This window comes from Syngnathus floridae, chromosome 19, assembly GCF_059516105.1.
Source record: "Syngnathus floridae isolate MCC-2025c chromosome 19, RoL_Sflo_1.0, whole genome shotgun sequence".
Taxonomy (NCBI): domain Eukaryota; kingdom Metazoa; phylum Chordata; class Actinopteri; order Syngnathiformes; family Syngnathidae; genus Syngnathus; species Syngnathus floridae.
The window spans coordinates 9,623,945-9,647,022 of NC_142431.1; positions in this window are offsets into that span (position 1 = coordinate 9,623,945).

Genomic DNA, 23,078 nt, shown 5'->3' on the forward strand with positions numbered 1-23,078 from the left:
CTGAGACGGAAGGATGTCCAAAGCATCACGTCACCTGCTCTGGTAGGCATGGTGGTGGGACATTGAGGTCAACCGCTTTGGGGTTGGCTGAATCTTTGATCGCAGGATGCCACACACTTGAAGACAGAAGCAGAAAAGCAGAGCTAAATGCAAAATGTACTCACCGGTGACTCCAATTTTTTTCCCCCCTGAAGAAACAGCTGGACGGGTGGCCCCGGCTGGCCAGTGGGACTCTTGTTATTCTGACCCTTTTTAGTGCGCGTTTGGGGCAACAACCGTTTTTTGTGGCGCTCTCTTCTGGTTCAAAAGTGCCCTGCATGTGAATTTGCTTTTCCTGCCTTCTGATTGGATGAGCGCCGGTGTGACGCGGTGCCTCTGTCACCGTGGCGGGGGGTCTACGTTGGCATCGGAGCGTCTGCCAACGTCTGAGACCGGCTGGCAGTGTATCGGAGGTGTCGAGTGCGGTGCCGCTGGAGCTCACTCACCAGCTGGTGTTAGGGCCACAGAATGAAGGCCAAGGAGAAGAATAGAAAGAGAAACAGAAACTTCTCCTCCAATTGTTTGATTTGTCTCTTCTGAGCTTCGATGAATTCTTTCAGCTCTTTGTTCCTCTAGGACGGACAAATGGAAAGTGGCATTCAAAAGCCAGTAAGCGTGCAAGTAAGTGCCGGGCTGGCTTTGGGCCCTTACCTGTTGCGCGCTGTGCAGCAGATCCATTCTCTCTTGGAGGATGCAAGCGTCGCGCTCCCTCAACTCGCACATCAGGGCTCGCTTCCATTGGTCCACGGCGCTCCTAAGCTCTTCTCTCTGATCAGCCGTCAGCACGTCATTCACGCCAGCGTGGCTGGCTTTTTCGCCGTCCGTGGCGGGGCAGTCCCGCTGCGGTAGCGCCTCGTACAACATGGCCTCCAGCTCCAGGATCCTCTGGGCCGCAATCCTCGTCCATCAGTGGTCCGGCGGGAGATTTGAGGGCGGCTTACCTTATGAGCCTGGTCCATGGAACACTTCCTGAAGTCCAACTCTTCATCCAGGTAGCCCTTCTGCTTGCAGAACATATCCTAGCACAGCTCAAGGTCAGAATTGTTGGGGCACATTGCCGGAGTTCCCCTTGGCTGATGTCGCGTGTCTGTCTACCTTCTCACTTTCAATGTCCAACATCTTCTGTTGAAGTGCTGACTTGGTCACTTTGATGTATTCTAACCACTGAGGAAAGGCTGCTGTCACATAAGCAGAATGCGAGAGCGTGCGTGGACGTGCGCGTTACCTTCTCGGCTAGGGTGAGAAGGGTCCTGGCGTGAATCACGACCACCTGCTCCTCGGTGAGATTCTGCAAGAGCCCAAAGGCACAGCGTCAACAAGCTTCTTTCAGCGCAAAGCCTTCCAAAAGTCACATTTGAGCCGCCGAGTCTCGTGGAGTGCGAACATAAGGAGTTCGACATACACTTACGGCGTTATAGCCCAGGATGTCCAGCTTCTTCATCAGATCACTGATGACGATGTCCGGGGGAAAGGCGCAAGGAGCAATGTAAGGTGTTCTGGGACCTCGGGTTAAGGTTAGGGTTGCGAGGGACGCCTTACCTACGCTCACGCCCTCGGCCTCGCAGTAGATCTGCAAAGGGCTGAGGCCGTCTGGGAAACGGACTTGCAGAAACTTCAAGACGGGGGAGCGCCACTCCCTCTCCTGAAAGGCAGAGGCATGCATCCGTCCGTCCGTCCGTCCGTCACATCTCTGGCCTCAACACGCTTGTGCGAGTCTTCCCACCTCCAGGTCCAGGATGCGGAACTCAAGCAGTTCGTTTTGGTCTCGGATATCCTGGATGTGCTCTTTCAGACGCGCTTCTTCCGCCTCCATCCGCCTGACCTGAAAAGACAGTCAGACCTCATCTGCGGGGCTTCCCGACAGGTGTGACGCCAAGCGACTCCGCCCAGCGCCTTTCTTTCCGTCACCTTTTCGGCCAACTGCTGATTGCTCTGACGCAGCAGCTGCTTCTCCTCCACCCACTTGACATTCTAGAAGAGACAAACGCGTGGACAGCTTTGGAATGTTGTGTCATTTTCATCCACAAATTCTTTGGTTGACTGGAAAATGACATTTGCTTTTCTCCGCATTTTCCCAGCCACGTTCGGGGGGGGGGGGGGGGTTGGTCCAGTAATGCCAGACGGATGAGTGACTGAAGAATGTAGCTATTTTGTCTGAGAAAAAGGTGTGCTCATTGATGAGCTTACCTGTCCTTGTTGCTTCAGCGCTGACTCCAGATCTGCTACTCTGCTTTGATAGTGACCCATTTCTACCATCAGCTTTTCTCTGGTCTGAAAGGAGGAGGAGGGAGGCTCCTCCTCCTCCTTTCAGACCAGAGAACACCCGAGGCTGGGTGAGAACGGGGAGGCTGCGACCCGGCCGGGGGTTGCGGGAAGGGGCGCCACCTTGATCTCCTTCTCGGCGTCGTAGTCCCCTTCGCTGGTCTGGGCTAGCAGAGCGTAGGCTCGTTGCAGCGCTTGATATTCTTGCGTCAGCTGGCGGTAGCGAAGCTCCGCCTCTTCATGCACACACCAATGCAACACAGCACTAGTACCAGAATCAGTCAGACCGGCGACAAAGCACCCGCGACGCAAAGACGAGTCCGATTCCAGGCTGAAGAGGAATGTTTGGTGCCAATACGCTGGCAGAAATGGCGGGCTACCTCTTCGGGTTCCGTGTCGGGGGTTCTGTCGGTGTGAAAAGACAAGGACGATCCGTCCGAGTCCACCAACACGTCTTCGTCGTAGCCGTAAAATGTTTCGATGACCTGCGGGCGCGGAAGCAAACATCTCTCTGAACAAACTGAAGCGACACCTCACGATGAATCGACGAGAGGAACGATAGCGAGAAAAAGGCCATTTCATCTTGCGCAACACCAAGCAGCCGCAAACAAACAGACTCACCTTGCAGGACCTCACGCTTTGTTCCTCCTCAGAGATTCTCGACGTCGGTATCGTAGCAGCAAATCTCTCTCCTGTCGACACAAATAATCCGCCTTTGAGATTCTTTGGATGCAAAGGGAACGAACGGCTCCGGCGCAGAAACAAACGCGACTCACAATGACATTTCTGACATGAGCTCCTGTCTCCAGAGCCTGAAAAACACGTCACCGGCGATGATTGGAGGGACGCTCGTCTTTTCCAAAAGTGACAACTACAGGGTGTGTCAGGGTTTTCCAGATTATCTTTATCGTATCATTGTGTTGCTTTGACTTTGACTGCGACCTGTAATAAATAATATTATTTATCCCTTATTTATCCCTATCGCTTATCCCTTCCTACACAAAGTCGTAAAACACCCCTTGCTATGTTTTGACTAGAGGTCAAGGGCTTCCTCTATTCAATCCACTCTTACACCCACCCTGTTTCTCTTAATTAAAATGCTCGTGCAGGAGCCGAGAGTCAGACTTCATTCGTACAACGGATGGACTCTCCACCTGCAGGTGTCCAAAAGAACTTACTTGTCTCCCGTGTGGTTCTTGCAAAATAAGTTGGAGCGAGCGCAACTCTAACAGGGTGCATTTTGCCACTAGCTGCCTACGGACAATGACGTCGCGCTCGCGGCTCATGGTTGACGGGCTGAGCAGCCGGGCAAGTCCGTCGTTTTCAGCGCACAGCGAGTGGCAAAGGCGCTGACAAAACGGGAGCTTTGAGCTGCTGAAAACGGCAAAACAAGTCTAAAGCGTGTTCAAACGCGTGCGCACAATGCTCCTGCTTGAAAGGTCGGAATTTAAGGGGCCAATTTTTTGGATGGCGGCCGCCGGCCAAGCTTTGGACGGAAAAGGTTTCCTGGCGACAGCGAGCGAGCGCGGCGCTGCCGTACGTGCACCGAGTCGCCTGCCTGAAGACCTTGGACAAGTCGTCGATGATGTGCCGCTGCTCCACAACTTGAAGGAACTCCATTTCACCGTCCTGCTGGCCGCAACCGCGGTCCAGGTCATTGAGCGAACTAGGCCTTCTCTGTGGAACACAAATGCAGTGGACTCTGTTGGCACGCCGCCGTTGTCCGCGTCGACTTACCAAGCTTGCCATCTCCTCGTTCTCCTGGGTGACAAAGCGCACTTTGTTTTCAAGGCGACACAGCACCAGCGAGAGTTCTTCATTCTTCCTGCTCAGGCGTTTGTTTTTGTACAGGAGTGGCAGAAACTGGCTTTCTGTTTCTCTCAGTCGCTTTAGCTGCAAGCATGAAGTGCGGGATGTGAAAGACGCACAACACGCGGGCCAGAACGTATCCATTCCTTTTGCATCGGTTTGAACGGAATCGTGGCTTTGGCTCCCAATAAAAGACATCTACCAGGCAACCGACTCGCCGCGCCGCTCAACTAATAAGCAAGCGCAATGGGTGCCTCGCTGGATGGCGCGCATCAAACGTAGCGCAAACCTTCAAGCGTGCCGTCAATAAATTACCAGTTCATTGCGCTCTTCAGAAAGCAGGGCGTTTCGATCCTCCAGTTTCCTGATGACTGCGCTGAGCTCAGCGATTTTCAGATGAAACCGTCGCGTGTCCCGATCCTCCTGAGACTGAAAACGCCCCGCAACACACACACACACAAGCACTCGTTCAAAGTTCAAAACTGTTTTTGTGCTACCTTCCTCCAGCAACGAACTAAGTCATGCGTACTGCAAGTGTGTGATGAGGTGGCTTACGCAATGAAGAGGATTGCTAGTAGCGGCGTTGACCCCACTTCCAGGGTAGTTTAGGCCCGCCCTTTGGGAATCCCTCAGGGCAGCGATCTGCTGCTCGGCAGCCTGAGTCTGCAGCTGAAGGCGGTGGACGTGGCCGGCCCCAGGGCTTCATCCAAAACACTAACCGCTCTGTCTTTCAGCTTGATCTCATCCGTCTGGATGTACAAACGGGGAGCGCTCAGGCAGGCGGGCAAACTCATTTGCCAGAATTGTGACAAAAACAAAGAGAGCAACCGGCCAATTTTTTTCTTGAATCGACTAGAACACCTTTGCTGTGACAAAAGCGAAGCGAGCAACCGGACATTTTCTTCTTGTGAAATAGAATAGAATAGAATGCCTTAGGTGTCATTGCACTGCAGGTATACAACGAAATTGGGAACATAGCCACGCACCGCGCATCTGATCAGTCCTACCAGTCGGCGGATCTCCCTCTCGCAGTCTCTCTTGGTTCGGCTCAGCTCCTCCCGATGCTGGGGATGAGCCGATCGGAGCTCGGCCGCTCGGGACTGCCAGGCCTGCTGGGCCGCTGCCAGGGCTTCTTCCGCGCTCCTGGTGGAGGCGACACCGCTCGGTCTCCCGACACCGCCGCGTCTCCTCCACCTCTGCCAGCAAAGCGCCCCCCCTCCTCACCTGAGCAGACATTGCGCCACACCGGGCCGTTGAGACCGCAACGGAGCGCCGCGACGCTTACTGGGGACAAGCTACACAATACGGTAGCGGCCGCATCGAAGCCCGACGTGGCGTGCGGATAGTCAGACACGGATAGAGCGGATCACCTTGTCCATGGAGCCGTCCCTCAGGCTGAGGACCAAGGCATTCAGTCGCTGGATCTCTCCATCTTTGATTTTGATCACTCTCATCAGCTCCATTTCATGCTGCCGCAGTAATGTCTCCCTGGTAATGGCTAACTCTTTCTGCTTCTCCTCATGGAGTTTGCTTTTGAGTTCCGTCATGGCGGCGGTGGCACGGTGGTGCTCCGCCCGCAGGTCCTGACTTCTCTCTCTCTCCAGACAGCTGACCTGACATGACTTAGACTTAGACAAACTTTATTGTCATCTTGTCTGCACATGGTGCATACAAAACGAAATTCCGTTGCATACGTCTTACAACAAAGTAGTGATATTGCAGTTGAATAGAAGTAACATATCCTATGAAAATATATATATATACATATATACTATATATATATATATATATATATATATATTAAAAATAAGTATAAAGTGCAGCAGTGATAATTATGCAATAGTGCAAGTAGGCAAAACAGTATTCAAGAGTGTGCAGAGGAATGCTAAACCATGTATTAAACTTCTATTTAAAGGGTTTATACAAGTTCAGTAAAGTTGGTAGTGCGAGATAGTGCAAGATAGAGGTCCGTAGTGTCATAAAGTACAGTTCTGTGAATGTGTGATGCAGAGTTCAGTTTAGAGCTCAACAGTTCTAGTGTTCAACAGTCTGATGACAGCAGGGAAAAAGCTGTTGCAGAACCTGGTGGACCTGCAGCGGATGCTACAAACCTCTTCCCAGAGGGCAGCAGGGAGAACAGTCCATGGTGGGGGTGTGATGGGTCATTGATGATGTTACGGGCACGGGACATGCAGCGCTGAGATGAAATGTCCTGAATGGAGGGAAGAGGAGCCCCTATGATCCTCTCTGCTGTCCTCACCACTCTCCTCACGTTCTTCCAATCGGAGGCGGTGCAGCCTCCACACCACACAGAGAGACAGCTTGTCAGAATGCTCTCTATGGTGCTCCTGTAGAACGTCCTCATGATGGGTGGGGGCAGGTGGGCTCTCCTCATCCTCCGCAGGAAGTACAAGCGCTTCTGTGCCCTCTTGACCAGTGCCGTAGTGTTCATAGTCCAGGTGAGGTCTTCTGTGATGTGGACCCCCAGGAATTTGGTGGTGCTGACCACCTCCACAGCTGAGCTGTTGATGATCAGTGGAGCGTGGTGAGGCTGTTTTTTCCTGAAGTCGACGATGATCTCCTTCATCTTCTCCTCATTCAGGATCAGGCTGTTTTCTCTGCACCAGCCCACCAGCTGCTCCACCTCCTCTCTGTAGTCCAGGTCGTTGTTGTCTCTGATGAGCCCCACCACCGTTGTGTCGTCTGCTGACTTCACGATGTGATTGGTGGTGAACCTGAGGACGCAGTCGTGTGTCATCAGGGTGCACAGCAGGGGGCTCAGGACGCAGCCCTGAAGGGAGCCTGTGCTGAGGGTGATGACATCAGAGGTGTTCTGTCCGACCCGGACTGACTGAGGTCTGTTGGTGAGGAAGTCTAGCAGCCAGTTGCGAAGGGGGGTGTTGAAGCCCAGGTGTTCCAATTTTCCTACCAGATGCTGTGGGATGATGGTGTTAAACGCTGAGCTGAAGTCCAGGAACAGCCTCCGCACATGGGTGTTCTTCTCCTCCAGGTGAGCCAGGCTCAGGTGAAGAACGGAGGAGATGGCGTCCTGAGTGGAGCGGTTTTGCCGGTCGGCAAACTGGAACGGGTCAAATAATAGGGGGAGTCTGGAAACGATGTGACCTTTAAGCAGCCTTTCGAAGCACTTCATCATAACCGGAGCCAGTGCAACAGGCCGGTAATCATTAAATGAGGTGATTTGAGGTTTCTTCGGCACCGGAATGATGGAGGCAGTCTTAAAGCACGCCGGCACTGTGGCTTGGCCCAGCGAGGTGTTAAAAATGTCTGTGATGACCCCAGCCAGATGACTTGCACATTCCCTGAACACACGCCCAGGAATGTTGTCGGGGCCAGGGGCCTTACAGGGGTTGACTCTCCTCAGGGTCTTCAACACATCGGCGGAGTCAAGGCAGAGTACCTCCTCTTCCTGATGGGGGACAGTTTTAACTGCTGGAGTGCCGTTTAGTGCCTCGAACCTCCCAAAGAAGTTATTTAGACCATTTAGAAAGTCAGCATCAACTACACCCACCGGGGGGGGGGAGGGTGAGTTGTAGTCTGTAATCGCCCGTATGCCTTGCCACATACTCCTGATGTTTTTGACGTCGTGGAAACGATCCTGAAATTTTGGACTGCGGTCTCGCTTCGCTATCCTGATGGCACGGTTCAAGTTGGCTCTCGCTGTCCTCAGTGTCTCCTTGTCGCCAGACTTGAAGGCAGAGTTCCGCGCTCGTAGCGTTTGACGTACCTCCTCAGTCATCCAGGGTCGTTGGTTGCCCCGGGTGATGATATTCTTAGTGGTGCTGACGTCCTCGGTGCATTTGTTGATGTAGGCTGACACAGTCATGGCACACGCATGTCTAATCTACATCGGGAAAACTGGGAGGGAGGGAGGCAGGCAGGGAGGCAGGCAGGGAGGCAGGCAGGGAGGCAGGCAGTGTCTGTCTGTTGAGGTTTTCACCTTGTTCTTCTCCTGCTGAAGTTCTAACTGGACGTCCATCAGTTTGGTTCTCAGCTCGTCATTGGCGGCCTGAAGGGCGTCCGTTCGCTCCGCCTTGGCCCGCCCTGCCGGAGCTCGTTTGGACATCTCTTACTCGAGTCTCGCCCGGTCGTCAGTCAGAGATCACAACATTTGTACCTGGAGAGCACAAACGCAGCGCTGTTTTCCACTGGCTTCGAACTCAACTTCAATCGGTACCGTAACTTACAACATCATAAACATAGAACTAGCTTGACTTATTCATTGAATAAATGCATTTGGTTCTTCAAAACTGCATCACGCAACATAGCGTGACCGAGACGGCCGTTATCCACCTGCGTGAAGTTATTTGGTGAAATGAATGAGATGTTTAAGACACCATCGTTCTGTCTCTATGTAGATGAAGGGAAATAATCGATTGCTGAAGGTCCAAAGGTGTTGTGATAAACAAATAAACATATTAGTGATTAGTGACATATTTGTGATAAACATATTAGGCAGGATAATCACATATGTTAACGTGACTGCCCACACTGTATTTATTTATGGTTATTTGTTAAATCAAGTACTGTTAGACATGAAATAGGAAGTGTTTAACATAAATGGAAGACGAAAGGGGTACTCACCATTGTAGCTCCTGCTGGTCAATGATACGAGCCTCTTCTTGCAGTGGAAAACTTGCAGCCAACAAACACCGTGGAACCTAAAGGAATGAAATTAAACATTAACATTTCGCCTCGACCAATTTTCACACGTACAACGCAACGCGGCTACACTTCTGCTATTACAAACGTAAATCTCCTTAAACACAATGAGTGTTACTTACCGTGTACGCTCTAGACGGTCCAGTTGCAAGCAGAAAATAAAGATATTTCTGTTGATAATCGTCGCTGCTCAGTGGCTCACGGCCATCGCGCCAACAGATTTGAATCGGAGGTTCGGGCAATTACGTCATATCCGCGGCACATGACTGCGACGTAATACCCGCTTATCTGAAACGGCAGTTAAAAGTAGAGTTACATCAAGTTTTCTTGGAACCTAAACGAATGAAAGAAAACTATCATTTGGCCACAACCAACATTCACAGATACAACACAACGTGCGGGGTTGAGGTTAAAGATTGAGTGAAGGGCCCTCGTTTTAAACTACTGTTTTGAAAAGGAGTGGGAACAAGTAAGACGTATTTAATTTATTTAATGGGAAGTAGTAAGACTTATTAAATTTATTTAATCTACTTTTCTTCCCAGGCAAAATTTGATGTGCTGCAATTCCAAATTTCCAAAGTGAATGAAGGAATGAAGTCCTTTAAATTATGATTTTGTATAAATACTAGGCATTAACACAAAATCGACGGCACAAAATGGGCAGACTTTACTTGTTTGAAAAGGACTGGTTACAAGACAGACTTTTTTAATTTATTTAATGGGAAGAAGACTTATTTAGTTTAATTGATCTATTTTTGTTCCCTGCCAAAATTCGATTTGCTGCAATTCCAAATTTCCAAAGTGAATGAAGGAAAGAAGTCGTTTAAATTATGATTTTGTTTAAATACTAGGCATAGACACAAAATCTACGGCACAAAATGGGCAGACTTTACTTGTTTGAAGAGGACTGGTTACAAGACAGACTTTTCTGATTTATTTAATGGGAAGAGGACTTATTTAGTTTATTTAATCTATTTTTGTTCCCTGGCAAAATTGGATTTGCTGAAATTGTATTTTGCCAAATCTCGATTTGAGACCTGATAGGAAGTATTAAACGCTTAGTTAAATCAATACAAGTTGGTAATAAGAGCGAGTAATGTTGGTTGAACCGATGAATGAAGGTTGAAAGCAATTTAAATTATGACTTTGTATAAATACTAGATATTAACAGAACATCTACTGCGCAAAATGGGCAGAGTTTACTTGTTTGAGAAGGAGTGGCTTATTCAAAACTAAGATTTATGTAATCTGTTTGTTCCCAGGCAAAATTGGATGTGATGCAATTCCAAATTTCACCACATGATGGTGCCCAATTTTGACTTCATAGGACATATTAACACTTAGCTTGTTATTATGTTCAAGGTAATCAGATTTGTTTATCATTCTAATGGCCTCTTCAAAACTATTCTGGATTACTACTTTGGATCTATTCTACATTACTTGGCAACAACATACTCTGTAACAGATTAGGCAGTATAATCACATATGTTAACTTGAGAGTGCCCACACTCAATCTACTTATCGTGATGTGTTAAATCAATTACTGTTAGACATTATTTGTCTGATAATCTACCAAATCTTTGAATTGAAGAATTTGTGATTTAATTAATAGCTTGTTCAGGGTAATCAGACTTGTATATAATTCTAATGGCCTTCTTTTGAAAACTATTCTGAATTACAACTTTGGATCTTATATTACTTTGCAACAATCTACTCGGTGACAGATTAGGCAGTATAATCACATATGTTAACTTCAGTGCCCACACTGTATTTATTTATGGTTATTTGTTAAATCAAGTACTGTTAGACATGAAATAGGAAGTGTTTAACATAAATGTTATGGCTACTCACCATTGTAGCTCGCTCCTGGTCAATGATATGAGCCTCTTCTTGCAGTGGAAAACTTGCAGCCAACAAACACCGTGGAACCTAAAGGAATGAAATTAAACATTAACATTTCGCCCGGACCAACATTCACACGTACAACGCAACGCGGCTACACTTCTGCTATTACAAACGTAAATCTCCTTAAACACAACGAGTGTTACTTACCGTGTACGCTCTAGGCAAAATTGGATGTGATGCAATTCCAAATCTATCTGAAACGGCAGTTAAAAGTAGAGTTACATCAAGTTTTCTTTTTTAATCAACACAATCATTTACAACCGTTGACCAGAAAGAATCGTCGAAATTCGACGTCCCCCACAAACGCCACGCTCACTCGCTTTTCAGGGCAACAAAAGTACTTCTTTTTAAAAACGATGAGTTGTACTTACCGTGTACGCTCTGGACGGTCCAGTTGCAAGCAGAAAATAAAAATATTTCTCTTGTTAGTCGTATGTTACCATCCGCTGTGTCTTTGTCAACATCGCCGCCATTTTCCTACTTCCTGCTGCGAGCCACGCCCACGGATTTAAATTTGGGCGGAAGCTCTTTCCATTGGCGTCGTTTTCGCGTATAGCAAATCCGATTGGTTGGGAAGGGGGCACGGTTATGCAGCCGAGGGGTCCTGTGATCGGTGGGATGTAAAGTAGGCGTCGACGTCACGTCCGCGTCACGTGACCACGACGTGGCAGACGTCATATAGCAACCGCTGTTTTGTTTAGTAGACTTACAGTTGTTATGCATTGACATAATGGCGCACACACCAAATAGATTTAAATAAATTAAATAATTCTTCTGCCCACTCTCTTTTAAACAAGTTAACTCTCCCCGCGGATTTGAATTCCGGCGAAAGTTACGCCCATCGACGTCACGTATGTCACGTGACCACGACGTGGCAGATGTCATATAGCAACCGCTGTTTTGTTTAGTAGATTTACAGTTGTTATGCATTGGCATAATGGTGTGCACTCAAAATAGATTTAAATAAATTAAATATTTCTTCTGCCTACTCCCTTTTAAACAAGTTAACTCTGCCCACGTCCATTGACGTCTTGTCTGCGTCACGTGACCACGACGTAGCGACGTCATATAGTAACCGCTGTTTTGACCAGTAGACTTAGTTATTATGCGTCGACATAATGGCGCACTGGTTAGCATGGCCACCTCTTAAGCATGATGATGCGGGTTCGACGCCTGATCAATGTTAGCATGGAGTGAGCTGAAGTGCATGGCGCTGAAGATTTGAATCTTTGAAATGCGCTGAGGTCTGACATATCAGGCAGAATGGTTTGCCATCACGTTCAACAAAAAATAGAAACTTTCCCACTCTGATTAAAACGTCCTGTGTTCATCTACGTATTTTCGTTTTGCTGTGCATCTTTTCCCTGCCATTTCGAGAGCCCAATTGACACTCATAGTTTAAAGAAATGTGTTTGCCCATCCTACTTTGTGGAATTTCACCACATGCGCTTTTGACCAAAATACCAAATTGAACTCAAGTGAAGCCAACACGCACAACCCCCCCCCCCCCCCCCCCACACACACACACACACAAATGTTGATATGAACATAAAAGAGCCGCATGCGGTTCGGGAGTTGCGGCTTGGCCAAACCTGTACTATACAACTTTATTTGTATAAAATTTTCACAACAGCTGTCACACAAACAAAGCGGGAAAAACCGAAGACGTGCGTGTTCCGCCCACGCTGGATTTATTTGCACCTTTGAAAAGACACCGTATTGCCGCAGATGTGGCAAAGAGTACTTTTGGGCATCTGAGACGGAAGGATGTCCAAAGCATCACGTCACCTGCTCTGGTAGGCATGGTGGTGGGACGTTGAGGTCAACCGCTTTGGGGTTGGCTGAATCTTTGATCGCAGGATGCCACACACTTGAAGACAGAAGCAGAAAAGCAGAGCTAAATGCAAAATGTACTCACCGGTGACTCCAATTTTTTTCCCCCCTGAAGAAACAGCTGGACGGGTGGCCCCGGCTGGCCAGTGGGACTCTTGTTATTCTGACCCTTTTTAGTGCGCGTTTGGGGCAACAACCGTTTTTTGTGGCGCTCTCTTCTGGTTCAAAAGTGCCCTGCATGTGAATTTGCTTTTCCTGCCTTCTGATTGGATGAGCGCCGGTGTGACGCGGTGCCTCTGTCACCGTGGCGGGGGGTCTACGTTGGCATCGGAGCGTCTGCCAACGTCTGAGACCGGCTGGCAGTGTATCGGAGGTGTCGAGTGCGGTGCCGCTGGAGCTCACTCACCAGCTGGTGTTAGGGCCACAGAATGAAGGCCAAGGAGAAGAATAGAAAGAGAAACAGAAACTTCTCCTCCAATTGTTTGATTTGTCTCTTCTGAGCTTCGATGAATTCTTTCAGCTCTTTGTTCCTCTAGGACGGACAAATGGAAAGTGGCATTCAAAAGCCAGTAAGCGTGCAAGTAAGTGCCGGGCTGGCTTTGGGCCCTTACCTGTTGCGCGCTGTGCAGCAGATCCATTCTCTCTTGGAGGATGCAAGCGTCGCGCTCCCTCAACTCGCACATCAGGGCTCGCTTCCATTGGTCCACGGCGCTCCTAAGCTCTTCTCTCTGATCCGCCGTCAGCACGTCATTCACGCCAGCGTGGCTGGCTTTTTCGCCGTCCGTGGCGGGGCAGTCCCGCTGCGGTAGCGCCTCGTACAACATGGCCTCCAGCTCCAGGATCCTCTGGGCCGCAATCCTCGTCCATCAGTGGTCCGGCGGGAGATTTGAGGGCGGCTTACCTTATGAGCCTGGTCCATGGAACACTTCCTGAAGTCCAACTCTTCATCCAGGTAGCCCTTCTGCTTGCAGAACATATCCTAGCACAGCTCAAGGTCAGAATTGTTGGGGCACATTGCCGGAGTTCCCCTTGGCTGATGTCGCGTGTCTGTCTACCTTCTCACTTTCAATGTCCAACATCTTCTGTTGAAGTGCTGACTTGGTCACTTTGATGTATTCTAACCACTGAGGAAAGGCTGCTGTCACATAAGCAGAATGCGAGAGCGTGCGTGGACGTGCGCGTTACCTTCTCGGCTAGGGTGAGAAGGGTCCTGGCGTGAATCACGACCACCTGCTCCTCGGTGAGATTCTGCAAGAGCCCAAAGGCACAGCGTCAACAAGCTTCTTTCAGCGCAAAGCCTTCCAAAAGTCACATTTGAGCCGCCGAGTCTCGTGGAGTGCGAACATAAGGAGTTCGACATACACTTACGGCGTTATAGCCCAGGATGTCCAGCTTCTTCATCAGATCACTGATGACGATGTCCGGGGGAAAGGCGCAAGGAGCAATGTAAGGTGTTCTGGGACCTCGGGTTAAGGTTAGGGTTGCGAGGGACGCCTTACCTACGCTCACGCCCTCGGCCTCGCAGTAGATCTGCAAAGGGCTGAGGCCGTCTGGGAAACGGACTTGCAGAAACTTCAAGACGGGGGAGCGCCACTCCCTCTCCTGAAAGGCAGAGGCATGCATCCGTCCGTCCGTCCGTCCGTCCGTCCGTCCGTCACATCTCTGGCCTCAACACGCTTGTGCGAGTCTTCCCACCTCCAGCTCCAGGATGCGGAACTCAAGCAGTTCGTTTTGGTCTCGGATATCCTGGATGTGCTCTTTCAGACGCGCTTCTTCCGCCTCCATCCGCCTGACCTGAAAAGACAGTCAGACCTCATCTGCGGGGCTTCCCGACAGGTGTGACGCCAAGCGACTCCGCCCAGCGCCTTTCTTTCCGTCACCTTTTCGGCCAACTGCTGATTGCTCTGACGCAGCAGCTGCTTCTCCTCCACCCACTTGACATTCTAGAAGAGACAAACGCGTGGACAGCTTTGGAATGTTGTGTCATTTTCATCCACAAATTCTTTGGTTGACTGGAAAATGACATTTGCTTTTCTCCGCATTTTCCCAGCCACGTTCGGGGGGGGGGGGTTGGTCCAGTAATGCCAGACGGATGAGTGACTGAAGAATGTAGCTATTTTGTCTGAGAAAAAGGTGTGCTCATTGATGAGCTTACCTGTCCTTGTTGCTTCAGCGCTGACTCCAGATCTGCTACTCTGCTTTGATAGTGACCCATTTCTACCATCAGCTTTTCTCTGGTCTGAAAGGAGGAGGAGGGAGGCTCCTCCTCCTCCTTTCAGACCAGAGAACACCCGAGGCTGGGTGAGAACGGGGAGGCTGCGACCCGGCCGGGGGTTGCGGGAAGGGGCGCCACCTTGATCTCCTTCTCGGCGTCGTAGTCCCCTTCGCTGGTCTGGGCTAGCAGAGCGTAGGCTCGTTGCAGCGCTTGATATTCTTGCGTCAGCTGGCGGTAGCGAAGCTCCGCCTCTTCATGCACACACCAATGCAACACAGCACTAGTACCAGAATCAGTCAGACCGGCGACAAAGCACCCGCGACGCAAAGACGAGTCCGATTCCAGGCTGAAGAGGAATGTTTGGTGCCAATACGCTGGCAGAAATGGCGGGCTACCTCTTCGGGTTCCGTGTCGGGGGTTCTGTCGGTGTGAAAAGACAAGGACGATCCGTCCGAGTCCACCAACACGTCTTCGTCGTAGCCGTAAAATGTTTCGATGACCTGCGGGCGCGGAAGCAAACATCTCTCTGAACAAACTGAAGCGACACCTCACGATGAATCGACGAGAGGAACGATAGCGAGAAAAAGGCCATTTCATCTTGCGCAACACCAAGCAGCCGCAAACAAACAGACTCACCTTGCAGGACCTCACGCTTTGTTCCTCCTCAGAGATTCTCGACGTCGGTATCGTAGCAGCAAATCTCTCTCCTGTCGACACAAATAATCCGCCTTTGAGATTCTTTGGATGCAAAGGGAACGAACGGCTCCGGCGCAGAAACAAACGCGACTCACAATGACATTTCTGACATGAGCTCCTGTCTCCAGAGCCTGAAAAACACGTCACCGGCGATGATTGGAGGGACGCTCGTCTTTTCCAAAAGTGACAACTACAGGGTGTGTCAGGGTTTTCCAGATTATCTTTATCGTATCATTGTGTTGCTTTGACTTTGACTGCGACCTGTAATAAATAATATTATTTATCCCTTATTTATCCCTATCGCTTATCCCTTCCTACACAAAGTTGTAAAACACCCCTTGCTATGTTTTGACTAGAGGTCAAGGGCTTCCTCTATTCAATCCACTCTTACACCCACCCTGTTTCTCTTAATTAAAATGCTCGTGCAGGAGCCGAGAGTCAGACTTCATTCGTACAACGGATGGACTCTCCACCTGCAGGTGTCCAAAAGAACTTACTTGTCTCCCGTGTGGTTCTTGCAAAATAAGTTGGAGCGAGCGCAACTCTAACAGGGTGCATTTTGCCACTAGCTGCCTACGGACAATGACGTCGCGCTCGCGGCTCATGGTTGACGGGCTGAGCAGCCGGGCAAGTCCGTCGTTTTCAGCGCACAGCGAGTGGCAAAGGCGCTGACAAAACGGGAGCTTTGAGCTGCTGAAAACGGCAAAACAAGTCTAAAGCGTGTTCAAACGCGTGCGCACAATGCTCCTGCTTGAAAGGTCGGAATTTAAGGGGCCAATTTTTTGGATGGCGGCCGCCGGCCAAGCTTTGGACGGAAAAGGTTTCCTGGCGACAGCGAGCGAGCGCGGCGCTGCCGTACGTGCACCGAGTCGCCTGCCTGAAGACCTTGGACAAGTCGTCGATGATGTGCCGCTGCTCCACAACTTGAAGGAACTCCATTTCACCGTCCTGCTGGCCGCAACCGCGGTCCAGGTCATTGAGCGAACTAGGCCTTCTCTGTGGAACACAAATGCAGTGGACTCTGTTGGCACGCCGCCGTTGTCCGCGTCGACTTACCAAGCTTGCCATCTCCTCGTTCTCCTGGGTGACAAAGCGCACTTTGTTTTCAAGGCGACACAGCACCAGCGAGAGTTCTTCATTCTTCCTGCTCAGGCGTTTGTTTTTGTACAGGAGTGGCAGAAACTGGCTTTCTGTTTCTCTCAGTCGCTTTAGCTGCAAGCATGAAGTGCGGGATGTGAAAGACGCACAACACGCGGGCCAGAACGTATCCATTCCTTTTGCATCGGTTTGAACGGAATCGTGGCTTTGGCTCCCAATAAAAGACATCTACCAGGCAACCGACTCGCCGCGCCGCTCAACTAATAAGCAAGCGCAATGGGTGCCTCGCTGGATGGCGCGCATCAAACGTAGCGCAAACCTTCAAGCGTGCCGTCAATAAATTACCAGTTCATTGCGCTCTTCAGAAAGCAGGGCGTTTCGATCCTCCAGTTTCCTGATGACTGCGCTGAGCTCAGCGATTTTCAGATGAAACCGTCGCGTGTCCCGATCCTCCTGAGACTGAAAACGCCCCGCAACACACACACACACACAAGCACTCGTTCAAAGTTCAAAACTGTTTTTGTGCTACCTTCCTCCAGCAACGAACTAAGTCATGCGTACTGCAAGTGTGTGATGAGGTGGCTTACGCAATGAAGAGGATTGCTAGTAGCGGCGTTGACCCCACTTCCAGGGTAGTTTAGGCCCGCCCTTTGGGAATCCCTCAGGGCAGCGATCTGCTGCTCGGCAGCCTGAGTCTGCAGCTGAAGGCGGTGGACGTGGCCGGCCCCAGGGCTTCATCCAAAACACTAACCGCTCTGTCTTTCAGCTTGATCTCATCCGTCTGGATGTACAAACGGGGAGCGCTCAGGCAGGCGGGCAAACTCATTTGCCAGAATTGTGACAAAAACAAAGAGAGCAACCGGCCAATTTTTTTCTTGAATCGACTAGAACACCTTTGCTGTGACAAAAGCGAAGCGAGCAACCGGACATTTTCTTCTTGTGAAATAGAATAGAATAGAATGCCTTAGGTGTCATTGCACTGCAGGTATACAACGAAATTGGGAACATAGCCACGCACCGCGCATCTGATCAGTCCTACCAGTCGGCGGATCTCCCTCTCGCAGTCTCTCTTGGTTCGGCTCAGCTCCTCCCGATGCTGGGGATGAGCCGATCGGAGCTCGGCCGCTCGGGACTGCCAGGCCTGCTGGGCCGCTGCCAGGGCTTCTTCCGCGCTCCTGGTGGAGGCGACACCGCTCGGTCTCCCGACACCGCCGCGTCTCCTCCACCTCTGCCAGCAAAGCGCCCCCCCTCCTCACCTGAGCAGACATTGCGCCACACCGGGCCGTTGAGACCGCAACGGAGCGCCGCGACGCTTACTGGGGACAAGCTACACAATACGGTAGCGGCCGCATCGAAGCCCGACGTGGCGTGCGGATAGTCAGACACGGATAGAGCGGATCACCTTGTCCATGGAGCCGTCCCTCAGGCTGAGGACCAAGGCATTCAGTCGCTGGATCTCTCCATCTTTGATTTTGATCACTCTCATCAGCTCCATTTCATGCTGCCGCAGTAATGTCTCCCTGGTAATGGCTAACTCTTTCTGCTTCTCCTCATGGAGTTTGCTTTTGAGTTCCGTCATGGCGGCGGTGGCACGGTGGTGCTCCGCCCGCAGGTCCTGACTTCTCTCTCTCTCCAGACAGCTGACCTGACATGACTTAGACTTAGACTTAGACAAACTTTATTGTCATCTTGTCTGCACATGGTGCATACAAAACGAAATTCCGTTGCATACGTCTTACAACAAAGTAGTGATATTGCAGTTGAATAGAAGTAACATATCCTATGAAAATATATATATATACATATATACTATATATATATATATATATATATATATATATATATATATATATTAAAAATAAGTATAAAGTGCAGCAGTGATAATTATGCAATAGTGCAAGTAGGCAAAACAGTATTCAAGAGTGTGCAGAGGAATGCTAAACCATGTATTAAACTTCTATTTAAAGGGTTTATACAAGTTCAGTAAAGTTGGTAGTGCGAGATAGTGCAAGATAGAGGTCCGTAGTGTCATAAAGTACAGTTCTGTGAATGTGTGATGCAGAGTTCAGTTTAGAGCTCAACAGTTCTAGTGTTCAACAGTCTGATGACAGCAGGGAAAAAGCTGTTGCAGAACCTGGTGGACCTGCAGCGGATGCTGCAAACCTCTTCCCAGAGGGCAGCAGGGAGAACAGTCCATGGTGGGGGTGTGATGGGTCATTGATGATGTTACGGGCACGGGACATGCAGCGCTGAGATGAAATGTCCTGAATGGAGGGAAGAGGAGCCCCTATGATCCTCTCTGCTGTCCTCACCACTCTCCTCACGTTCTTCCAATCGGAGGCGGTGCAGCCTCCACACCACACAGAGAGACAGCTTGTCAGAATGCTCTCTATGGTGCTCCTGTAGAACGTCCTCATGATGGGTGGGGGCAGGTGGGCTCTCCTCATCCTCCGCAGGAAGTACAAGCGCTTCTGTGCCCTCTTGACCAGTGCCGTAGTGTTCATAGTCCAGGTGAGGTCTTCTGTGATGTGGACCCCCAGGAATTTGGTGGTGCTGACCACCTCCACAGCTGAGCTGTTGATGATCAGTGGAGCGTGGTGAGGCTGTTTTTTCCTGAAGTCGACGATGATCTCCTTCATCTTCTCCTCATTCAGGATCAGGCTGTTTTCTCTGCACCAGCCCACCAGCTGCTCCACCTCCTCTCTGTAGTCCAGGTCGTTGTTGTCTCTGATGAGCCCCACCACCGTTGTGTCGTCTGCTGACTTCACGATGTGATTGGTGGTGAACCTGAGGACGCAGTCGTGTGTCATCAGGGTGCACAGCAGGGGGCTCAGGACGCAGCCCTGAAGGGAGCCTGTGCTGAGGGTGATGACATCAGAGGTGTTCTGTCCGACCCGGACTGACTGAGGTCTGTTGGTGAGGAAGTCTAGCAGCCAGTTGCGAAGGGGGGTGTTGAAGCCCAGGTGTTCCAATTTTCCTACCAGATGCTGTGGGATGATGGTGTTAAACGCTGAGCTGAAGTCCAGGAACAGCCTCCGCACATGGGTGTTCTTCTCCTCCAGGTGAGCCAGGCTCAGGTGAAGAACGGAGGAGATGGCGTCCTGAGTGGAGCGGTTTTGCCGGTCGGCAAACTGGAACGGGTCAAATAATAGGGGGAGTCTGGAAACGATGTGACCTTTAAGCAGCCTTTCGAAGCACTTCATCATAACCGGAGCCAGTGCAACAGGCCGGTAATCATTAAATGAGGTGATTTGAGGTTTCTTCGGCACCGGAATGATGGAGGCAGTCTTAAAGCACGCCGGCACTGTGGCTTGGCCCAGCGAGGTGTTAAAAATGTCTGTGATGACCCCAGCCAGATGACTTGCACATTCCCTGAACACACGCCCAGGAATGTTGTCGGGGCCAGGGGCCTTACAGGGGTTGACTCTCCTCAGGGTCTTCAACACATCGGCGGAGTCAAGGCAGAGTACCTCCTCTTCCTGATGGGGGACAGTTTTAACTGCTGGAGTGCCGTTTAGTGCCTCGAACCTCCCAAAGAAGTTATTTAGACCATTTAGAAAGTCAGCATCAACTACACCCACCGGGGGGGGGGAGGGTGAGTTGTAGTCTGTAATCGCCCGTATGCCTTGCCACATACTCCTGATGTTTTTGACGTCGTGGAAACGATCCTGAAATTTTGGACTGCGGTCTCGCTTCGCTATCCTGATGGCACGGTTCAAGTTGGCTCTCGCTGTCCTCAGTGTCTCCTTGTCGCCAGACTTGAAGGCAGAGTTCCGCGCTCGTAGCGTTTGACGTACCTCCTCAGTCATCCAGGGTCGTTGGTTGCCCCGGGTGATGATATTCTTAGTGGTGCTGACGTCCTCGGTGCATTTGTTGATGTAGGCTGACACAGTCATGGCACACGCATGTCTAATCTACATCGGGAAAACTGGGAGGGAGGGAGGCAGGCAGGGAGGCAGGCAGGGAGGCAGGCAGGGAGGCAGGCAGTGTCTGTCTGTTGAGGTTTTCACCTTGTTCTTCTCCTGCTGAAGTTCTAACTGGACGTCCATCAGTTTGGTTCTCAGCTCGTCATTGGCGGCCTGAAGGGCGTCCGTTCGCTCCGCCTTGGCCCGCCCTGCCGGAGCTCGTTTGGACATCTCTTACTCGAGTCTCGCCCGGTCGTCAGTCAGAGATCACAACATTTGTACCTGGAGAGCACAAACGCAGCGCTGTTTTCCACTGGCTTCGAACTCAACTTCAATCGGTACCGTAACTTACAACATCATAAACATAGAACTAGCTTGACTTATTCATTGAATAAATGCATTTGGTTCTTCAAAACTGCATCACGCAACATAGCGTGACCGAGACGGCCGTTATCCACCTGCGTGAAGTTATTTGGTGAAATGAATGAGATGTTTAAGACACCATCGTTCTGTCTCTATGTAGATGAAGGGAAATAATCGATTGCTGAAGGTCCAAAGGTGTTGTGATAAACAAATAAACATATTAGTGATTAGTGACATATTTGTGATAAACATATTAGGCAGGATAATCACATATGTTAACGTGACTGCCCACACTGTATTTATTTATGGTTATTTGTTAAATCAAGTACTGTTAGACATGAAATAGGAAGTGTTTAACATAAATGGAAGACGAAAGGGGTACTCACCATTGTAGCTCCTGCTGGTCAATGATACGAGCCTCTTCTTGCAGTGGAAAACTTGCAGCCAACAAACACCGTGGAACCTAAAGGAATGAAATTAAACATTAACATTTCGCCTCGACCAATTTTCACACGTACAACGCAACGCGGCTACACTTCTGCTATTACAAACGTAAATCTCCTTAAACACAATGAGTGTTACTTACCGTGTACGCTCTAGACGGTCCAGTTGCAAGCAGAAAATAAAGATATTTCTGTTGATAATCGTCGCTGCTCAGTGGCTCACGGCCATCGCGCCAACAGATTTGAATCGGAGGTTCGGGCAATTACGTCATATCCGCGGCACATGACTGCGACGTAATACCCGCTTATCTGAAACGGCAGTTAAAAGTAGAGTTACATCAAGTTTTCTTGGAACCTAAACGAATGAAAGAAAACTATCATTTGGCCACAACCAACATTCACAGATACAACACAACGTGCGGGGTTGAGGTTAAAGATTGAGTGAAGGGCCCTCGTTTTAAACTACTGTTTTGAAAAGGAGTGGGAACAAGTAAGACGTATTTAATTTATTTAATGGGAAGTAGTAAGACTTATTAAATTTATTTAATCTACTTTTCTTCCCAGGCAAAATTTGATGTGCTGCAATTCCAAATTTCCAAAGTGAATGAAGGAATGAAGTCCTTTAAATTATGATTTTGTATAAATACTAGGCATTAACACAAAATCGACGGCACAAAATGGGCAGACTTTACTTGTTTGAAAAGGACTGGTTACAAGACAGACTTTTTTAATTTATTTAATGGGAAGAAGACTTATTTAGTTTAATTGATCTATTTTTGTTCCCTGCCAAAATTCGATTTGCTGCAATTCCAAATTTCCAAAGTGAATGAAGGAAAGAAGTCGTTTAAATTATGATTTTGTTTAAATACTAGGCATAGACACAAAATCTACGGCACAAAATGGGCAGACTTTACTTGTTTGAAGAGGACTGGTTACAAGACAGACTTTTCTGATTTATTTAATGGGAAGAGGACTTATTTAGTTTATTTAATCTATTTTTGTTCCCTGGCAAAATTGGATTTGCTGAAATTGTATTTTGCCAAATCTCGATTTGAGACCTGATAGGAAGTATTAAACGCTTAGTTAAATCAATACAAGTTGGTAATAAGAGCGAGTAATGTTGGTTGAACCGATGAATGAAGGTTGAAAGCAATTTAAATTATGACTTTGTATAAATACTAGATATTAACAGAACATCTACTGCGCAAAATGGGCAGAGTTTACTTGTTTGAGAAGGAGTGGCTTATTCAAAACTAAGATTTATGTAATCTGTTTGTTCCCAGGCAAAATTGGATGTGATGCAATTCCAAATTTCACCACATGATGGTGCCCAATTTTGACTTCATAGGACATTAACACTTAGCTTGTTATTATGTTCAAGGTAATCAGATTTGTTTATCATTCTAATGGCCTCTTCAAAACTATTCTGGATTACTACTTTGGATCTATTCTACATTACTTGGCAACAACATACTCTGTAACAGATTAGGCAGTATAATCACATATGTTAACTTGAGAGTGCCCACACTCAATCTACTTATCGTGATGTGTTAAATCAATTACTGTTAGACATTATTTGTCTGATAATCTACCAAATCTTTGAATTGAAGAATTTGTGATTTAATTAATAGCTTGTTCAGGGTAATCAGACTTGTATATAATTCTAATGGCCTTCTTTTGAAAACTATTCTGAATTACAACTTTGGATCTTATATTACTTTGCAACAATCTACTCGGTGACAGATTAGGCAGTATAATCACATATGTTAACTTCAGTGCCCACACTGTATTTATTTATGGTTATTTGTTAAATCAAGTACTGTTAGACAT